This window comes from Triticum dicoccoides, chromosome 5B (assembly GCF_002162155.2).
Source record: "Triticum dicoccoides isolate Atlit2015 ecotype Zavitan chromosome 5B, WEW_v2.0, whole genome shotgun sequence".
NCBI lineage: Eukaryota > Viridiplantae > Streptophyta > Magnoliopsida > Poales > Poaceae > Triticum > Triticum dicoccoides.
Window position 1 is genome coordinate 630,324,743 of NC_041389.1, and position 8,516 is coordinate 630,333,258.

The window sequence follows — 8,516 nt, forward strand, 5'->3', positions numbered from 1 at the left end:
GCCAAGCCCTAAACTCTCTCGGGAGGGCTGATCTGGAGTAGATTCGGGGCTCCGGAGATGGGAATCCGTTGCCGTTGTCATCATCAACCATCATCCATCACCAATTTCATGATGCTCACCGCCGTGCGTGAGTAATTCCATCATAGGCTTGGTGGACGGTGATGGGTTGGATGAGATTTACCATGTAATCGAGTTAGTTTTGTTAGGGTTTGATCACTAGTATCCACTATGTTCTGAGATTGATGTTGCTATGCTTAATGCTTGTCACTAGGGCCCGAGTGCCATGATTTCAGATCTAAACCTATTATGTTTTCATGAATATATGTGAGTTCTTGATCCTATCTTGCAAGTCTATAGTCACCTATTATGTGTTATGATCCGTTGACCCTGAAGTGACAACAATTTGGATACTTACCGGTGATGACCGTAGTTTGAGGAGTTCATGTATTCACTAAGTGTTAATGCTTTGGTCCGGTACTCTATTAAAAGGAGGCATTAATATCCCTTAGTTTCCAATAGGACCCCGCTGCCACGGGAGGGTAGGACAAAAGATGTCATGCAAGTTCTTTTCCATAAGCTATGACTATATTCGGAATACATGCCTACATTACTTGTGGGTCATCAAGACTATTTTCTGGCGCCGTTGCCGGGGAGCATAGCTCTATTATTTGAGTCACTTGGGATTTATATCTGTTGGTCACTATGAAGAACTTGAAAGACGAAAGAACTAAGATTTATCCCTCAACTACGAGGGGAGGTAAGGAAGTGCCATCTAGCTCTGCACTTGATTCTCCTTCTGTTATGAGTAAACTTGCGACACCTAAACCTGCTTCTGCTATTAATTCTGATATGTCGCATGTTATTGATGATGCCACTTCTGCTATGCATGATACTTATGATGAAACTACTTCTATGCTTGATACTGTTGTGCCATTAGGTGAATTTCTTGATGAACAACTTGCTAGGGCTAGAGAGAATGAAATTATTGAACATGAACCTAGTGATAATGTTAATGATAATGTCCATGTTGATGCTGAACCTAGCAATAACAATGATATAGAGGTTGAACCTGCTGTTGATCTTGATAACCCACAATCAAAGAATCAACTTTATGATAAGAGAGACTTTGTTGCTAGGAAGCATGGTAAAGAAAGAGAACCTTGGGTTCAGAAACCCATGCCTTTCCCTCCTAAACCATCCAAGAAAAAAGATGATGAGGATTTTGAGCGCTTTGCTGAAATGATTAGACCTATCTTTTTGCGTATGCGTTTGACTGATATGCTTAAAGTGAATCCTTATGCTAAGTACATGAAAGATATTATTACAAATAAAAGAAAGATACCGGAAGCTGAAAATTCTACCATGCTTGCTAATTATACTTTTAAAGGTGGAATACCTAAGAAACTTGGAGATCCAGGAGTACCAACTATACCATGCTCTATAAAAAGAAACTATGTTAAAACTTCTTTATGTGATCTTGGAGCCGGTGTTAGTGTTATGCCTCTCTCTTTATATCGTAGACTTGAATTGAATAAGTTGACACCTACTGAAATATCCTTGCAAATGGTTGATAAATCAACCGCTATACCCATCAGTATTTGTGAGGATGTGCCTGTCGTGGTTGCAAATGTTACTATTTTAACGGACTTTGTTATTCTTGATATTCCCGAGGACGATAGTATGTTGATTATCCTCGGTAGACCCTTTTTGAATACTGCATGGGCTGTTATTGATTGCAACAAAGGCAATGTCACTTTTCATGTTAATGGTAATGAGCATACGGTACACTTTCTGAGGAAACAACCTCAAGTTCTCAGTATCAATTCTATTGGAAAAATACCATCGATTATTATTGGAGGTTTTGAATTTCCTCTTCCTACTGTCAAGAAGAAATATGATATTCTTATTATTGGGGATATTCATATCCCCGTTGAGGTAACCTAGTGTCATTTCGAAATTTCTTCGGTTTCATGCGATTCGGAATGAGTTTGTTAACAAGACTTGACCAACCTTGTTAGTGGATTCCTTTTGATGAGCATGAGATGGATGAAGCTAGAAGGCAAAACCTTCTGTACCCTTTTACTTTTTGTTATTTAGATTAAATAAAGTAAATATAGTATTTTCTGTCAGTTTTCTAAATTATCCATGCAATAAAAAATACCCCAAAAATAAAAGTTCTCCAAATGCCCTGAAAATTAAATATGATTTTTTCTGGAATATTTGAGAATATCTGGCACTGAGAACACATCTGGGGGAGCTAGCACCTGGCCACGAGGGTCCAGGGCGCCCCCCCCCCCCCGAGGCGCGCCCCCTGCCTCGTGGGCCCATGATGTCCCCCCTCCACTTATTCCTGCACCGATGCTCTTCTTCTTCCTCCCAAAAAAATCAGTATCCAGCTCAAGCATGAGTTCTAGCTCATTTTGCTGCCATTTTCGATCTCCTTGCTCAAAGCTCCATCCACAAAACTGCTTTGGGGGATTGTTCTTTGGTATGTGACTCCTCCAATGGTCCAATTAGTTTTTGTTCTAGTGCTTTATTCATTGCAATTTTTTTCTTGCTTAGGTGACCCTGTTCTTGAGCTTGCATGTCAAATTTATTTGGTCCCAAGTAATTCTAATGCATGATATAGTCTCTAGGAACTTGTGGGAGTAGTTGCTATCAATTTTGTTGAGTTTGATTCACTTTTATTTTGAGTTACTAAAAATTTCAGAAAATGATCAAGAGATTTTTGAGGGGCTCTTCTAGCCAAAGCTCGAAGGATAAACAAAGTAAGGAGGATAAAAATCCCAAGTATAATCTCCCTCGCGTCGCGGAAGTTTGGCCGTGCGAATGGCCTTGTGATGAGTTCTTGAGAGCAGCTGGGATTCATGATGATTTTTATTGTTTGGCTGGTAATGCGGGCCTCACTGACTTCCTCCATGACCAGCTTGAACAGTATCTCTTACTCACTAATACTTTCGTGAAAAAATTTTATTTTCATGCTAAGAAATCACCACCTTCAGTGGAGTTTCATTTATATGATGAGATTAGGGAGATGCCACTATGTGAATTTTGTGCGGTTTGCAAGATACCCTTTGGGGACAGCATAGAGGAACCACATCGTAGAGATGTGGATGGATTTATTGATATGATCACCGTAGGGGAAACGAGGAAGGTGTCCAATGCAAGAATTGCTAGCATACACTTTCCTGTTCTACGTTACTTTGCAATATTCGCTAGTAGATGCTTAACTGGCCATGGGAACTGTGGAAACCTTAGTGTTCCTGATATTATTATTTTGTGCCATGCTTTATTTCGTGATAACACTGTTAGTTTAGGCGCTACTGTTGCTAAATGATTAAGTCTAAACCACACAAAGGGCCCCATCTTTGGAGGTATCTATGCCTCACGCCTTGCTAAACACTTCAGGATACCTATTAGGCATTATGAGAAAGAGGAAAAGATGCTCCCTCTACTTTTCTAGATTATAAGAGTATGGTAGCACATGAGTTTATTGTTAAAAATGATGAGAAGATGCTTAAGTATAATTTGAGATTTCATAAAACTCACAGTGAGACTATTATCTTGCCTGCACCCTCTTTGTTTGACTTATCTTCAGGCACGTTTCTTGTCCTGCCGGAGGCCGTTTATGAGTACCAAGGCCAGACATCAGCTCCAGAACCTGAGCTGGAACCACCACTTGACCCTTATCGACAGTCCTTTTATTAGTGGGATCCGAAGGAGATCGCCAGCCAGCGGCAATCAGATGACACTCCTTAGTACACCGGAGAGAGTAACTTCGATCCATGGCCATAGACCAACTTAGGCCAAAAGCCTAAGCTTGGGGGAGTACGTATTTCTCACTGACATTATATTCATGTTCACACACCCATCTTAGTTGTTGGTGCTCATACTTTTTCATTGTACTATCCATGCTAGTTTATTTTCTTTTTCTCGCATTCTTCTTGTGTGTTTGAATAACCTTAAGAAAACCAAAAAATTAGTTAGTTTACTTTCCATGCTTGTAGTAGTAATTAAAAAAACAAAAAGATTTCTCGTTCTTCTTTTGCTTGTTGGGAGCTTTCTCATGTAAATAGTTTTATTTCTTTTCTTTGGGGATCGAGAGGAGAAGACCATAATGAAAATGTTGAGTGGCTCTTATATGCATTATTGTTGATTTAACCATGAGCCCATATTACCTTGTCCTCTCTTTTGAATTGAATGCTCGCAGATTCCAGCTTAGTCCAATGCACGTGCACTATTATTATTATCCACACCGTTCGGTCATGCAAGTGAAAGACAATAGTGACGATATATGATGGACTGATTGAGACGAGAGAAGCTGGTATGAACTTGACCTCTCTTGTTTTTGTAAATATGATTAGTTCATCGTTCCTGATTCAGCCTATTATGAATAAACATGTTTGCAATGACAATTAGAGATCATAGATGCTTATGCCATGCTTAATTAGCTAGGACTTTATAATGGTTTACCTTGCGTGCCAACATGCTATTAAAATGGTTGTGATGTGGTATGATAGGGTGGTATCCTCCTTTGAATGATTCGAGTGACTTGACTTGGCACATGTTCACACATGTAGTTGAAACAAAATCAACATAGCCTTCATGATATTTATGTTCATGGTGTATTATATCCTACTCATGCTTGCACTCGGTGTTGATTAGTTTTAATGCATGTTCATGACTGTTGTCGCTCTCTAGTTGGTCGCTTCCCAGTCTCTTTCTAGCCTACACTTGTACTAAGCGGGAATACTGCTTGTGCATCCAAATTCCATAAACCCCAAAGTTATTCCATATGAGTCCACCATACCTTCCTATATGCGGTATCTACCTGCCGTTCCAAGTAAATTTGTATGTGCCAAACTCCAAACCTTCAAATGAAATTATGTTTTGTATGCTCGAACAGCTCATGTATCAACTAGGGTTGTCTATATCTTCCATGCTAGGCATGTTATTCTCAAGAGGAGTGGACTCCGCTCCTCATTGACAAGAAAATGGATGGTCATCGGGATGCCCAGTCCCATGCTTAAATCAAATCAAAATAATTGCAAACAAAGCTCCCCCAGGATTGTTGTTAGTTGGAGGCACCCGTTATTTCGAGCAAGCCATGGATTGATGCTTGTTGGTTGAGGGGGAGTATAAACTTTACCATTCTGTTTGGGAACCTCCTATAATGTGTGTAGCATGGAAGATATCGAGATCTCTTGGTTGTTAAGTTGACAATGAAAGTATGCCACCCAAAATATTATTTATCTCTATTTCAAAATCGAGCTCTGGCACCTCTACAAATCCCTGCTTCCCTCTGCGAAGGGCCCATCTATTTACTTTTATTATGAGCCATCACCCTCTTATTAAAAGGCACCCGCTGGAGAGCACCGCTGTCATTTGCATGCATTACTATTAATTTATATTGGGAATGCCTATGACTGGATCTCTTTTACCATGAATTACAATGTTTAGTCAGTCCTTGATTCTCAAAGGTGCTCTACATTTATGTTTTGCGGTCTTAGAAAGGGCTAGCAAGATACCATCTTTATATCATATTATGATTGTTTGAGAAAGTGTTGTCATTCGAGATTTATTATTATTGCTCGCTAGTTGATTATGCCATTGATATGAGTAAACATGAGACCTAAGTGTTATTGTGAATATGGTTAGTTGATAATCTTTGCTGAAAACTTGAATGCTGGCTTTACATATTTGCAACGACAAGAGCAAACAGAGTTTGTAAAAGTTTTTCTTTATCACTTCCAGTTTATCAACTGAATTGTTTGAGGACAAGCAAAGGTTTAAGCTTGGGGGAGTTGATACATCTCTATCGTATCTACTTTTCCAAACACTTTTGCCCTTGTTTTGGACTCTAACTTGCATGATTTGAATGGAACTAACCCGGACTGATGTTGTTTTCAGCACAACTACCATGGTGTTATTTTTGTGCAGAAATAAAAGTTCTCGGAATGACCTGAAAATCCACGGAGCAACTTTTTGGAATTAATAAAAAATATTGGCGAAAGAATCAGCACCAAGGGGCCCACACCCTGTCCATGAGGGTGGAGGGCGCCCCCTGCCTCGTGGGCCCCCTGAAGCTCCACCGACCTCAACTCCAACTCCATATATTCACGTTCGGGGAGAAAAAAATAGGAGAGAAGGATTCATCACATTTTACGATACGGAGCCGTCGACAAGCCCTAAACTCTCTCGGGAGGGTTGATCTGGAGTCCGTTCGGGGCTCCAGAGAGGGAAATCCGTCACCGTCGTCATCATCAACCATCCTCCATCACAAATTTCATGATGCCCACCGCCGTGCGTGAGTAATTCCATCGTAGGCTTGCTGGACGGTGATGGGTTGGATGAGATTTACCATGTAATCGAGTTAGTTTTGTTAGGGTTTGATCCCTAGTATCCACTATGTTCTGAGATTGATGTTGCTATGTTTAATGCTTGTCACTAGGGCCCGAGTGCCATGATTTCAGATCTGAACCTATATTTTCATGAATATATGTGAGTTCTTGATCCTATCTTGCAAGTCTATAGTCACCTTTTATGTGTTATGATCCGTTAACCCCGAAGTGACAATAATCGGGATATACTTACCGGTGATGACCGTAGTTTGAGGAGTTCATGTATTCACTAGGTGTTAATGCTTTGGTCTGGTGCTCTATTAAAAGGAGGCCCTAATATCCCTTAGTTTCCAATAGGACCCCGCTGCCACGGGAGGGTAGGACAAAAGATGTCATGCAAGTTCTTTTCCATAAGCATGTATGACTATATTCGGAATACATGCCTACATTACATTGATGAACTGGAGCTAGTTTCTGTGTCACCCTATGTTATAACTATTACATGAGGAATCGCATCCGACATAATTATCCATCACTGATCCAATGCCTACGAGCTTTTCACATATTGCTCTTTGCTTAGTTACTTTACCATTACTGCTTTTACAATTACTACAAAACTGCTACTTTTACTTTTGCTACTGTTACCGTTACTTCCATACTACTTTGCTACTAAATACTTTGCTGCAGATACTAAGTTATCCAGGTGTGGTTAAATTGACAACTCAACTTCTAATACTTGAGAATATGTTTTGGCTCCCCTTGTGTCGAATCAATATATTTGGGTTGAATACTCTACACTCGAAAACGGTTGCGATCCCCTATACTTATGGGTCATCAAAAAGCTCATATGAACCCATCAGGCCCCGACGCACGATCTGGGTGTAACTCCTTAATTGTCGACCAGACTTCCTCCTCCGTGAAGATCTCGTCGAGATCATGCAGGTCCAGCGCTTCCACGCCTAAGTAGGCAAGGCCAATGGTATGGTTTCTCAAGGAAGCTGTACCAATTGTATCCTGGAATGATTGAGTAAAGATCTCTTCCTTCCCACTTTGATCGGTGATGATACCATTTGCATGTCGCACATGCGTGATGAAGTTTTTGGCTCTTCTACCGTTGGCCACCGCCTGAAAGAACTTGGTATTGGCGTCGCCCTCTCTAATCCATATGTATCTAGACCGTTGGCGCTCAATCGTACGCTCCAAAGATGCGAGCCCAAGCAAGGCGAGTTTCAAGGTGCGTCGTAGCCAGATCTCAAGCTCCGTTAGATCTTTGGTCTCCATGGCTCGGTCTAGACGGAGGATCACCAGGTTAGCTACAACCATCTAGACTTTGATGTTCCCCACCTTTCTTTGGCCCCATGACTGTAATGCCTCGCTTGTGTTCCTGAACAGCGCGTCAAGCCGTTTAAACGGATCCGTGATCTCCGGATCGCACACCCAAGATCCTTAATCGCTTGCTCAAACCCCTCAAGCTTCACCCAGAAAACCTCAAACCGGAATCTCTTCTTGGGCCAGAAAGGCGTTGTGGTGGTTAGGTGCAAAGGGGCATGATCAGAGACGTTTGTTGAAAGTGCCTGAAGCAAACAATCAGGTCTAGCAAGCTTCGAGTCCACAGAGACCAATATTCCGTCTATCTTAGTCAATGTGGGGTTTTCCCTCTCATTGGACCAAGTAAAACACCTCCCATACATATATAGTTCTTTGAGCTCGTTGTTGTCAACGAAGCTCCTAAACTTATTCATCATGTTCCGGTTAAGGTTTTGGTTGTTTTTCTCCGAGGCTCTTAAGATTATATGTTGAAATCTCCCAAAACCATCCATGGTTCTCATACAGTTCCTTAAATCTTCATTGAACTTCGTTTTAAGCTCATCTCCTTGTGGCCCGTAAACCACAGTGATCCACGTGATAATATTCTGAGTAGGATAGGGGAGTTTGGCTCGCGTGGTGGACCTGTTGTTTTATCGTTGGCTCACGTGACCATCCCTCCCACCCATCTCTCCTCTTTCAGTCCCCCCATCCCGACTCCCCCATTTCCCCACCGGAGCGCAAAATTCCACCGGCGGCCACCATGCCGCCGCCGCCGGAGCTGTGCCGCGACCTCCTCGTGGACATCCTCACCCGCCTCCCTCCGGACGACCCCGGGTGCCTCTTCCGCGCATCGCTCGTCTGCACCGC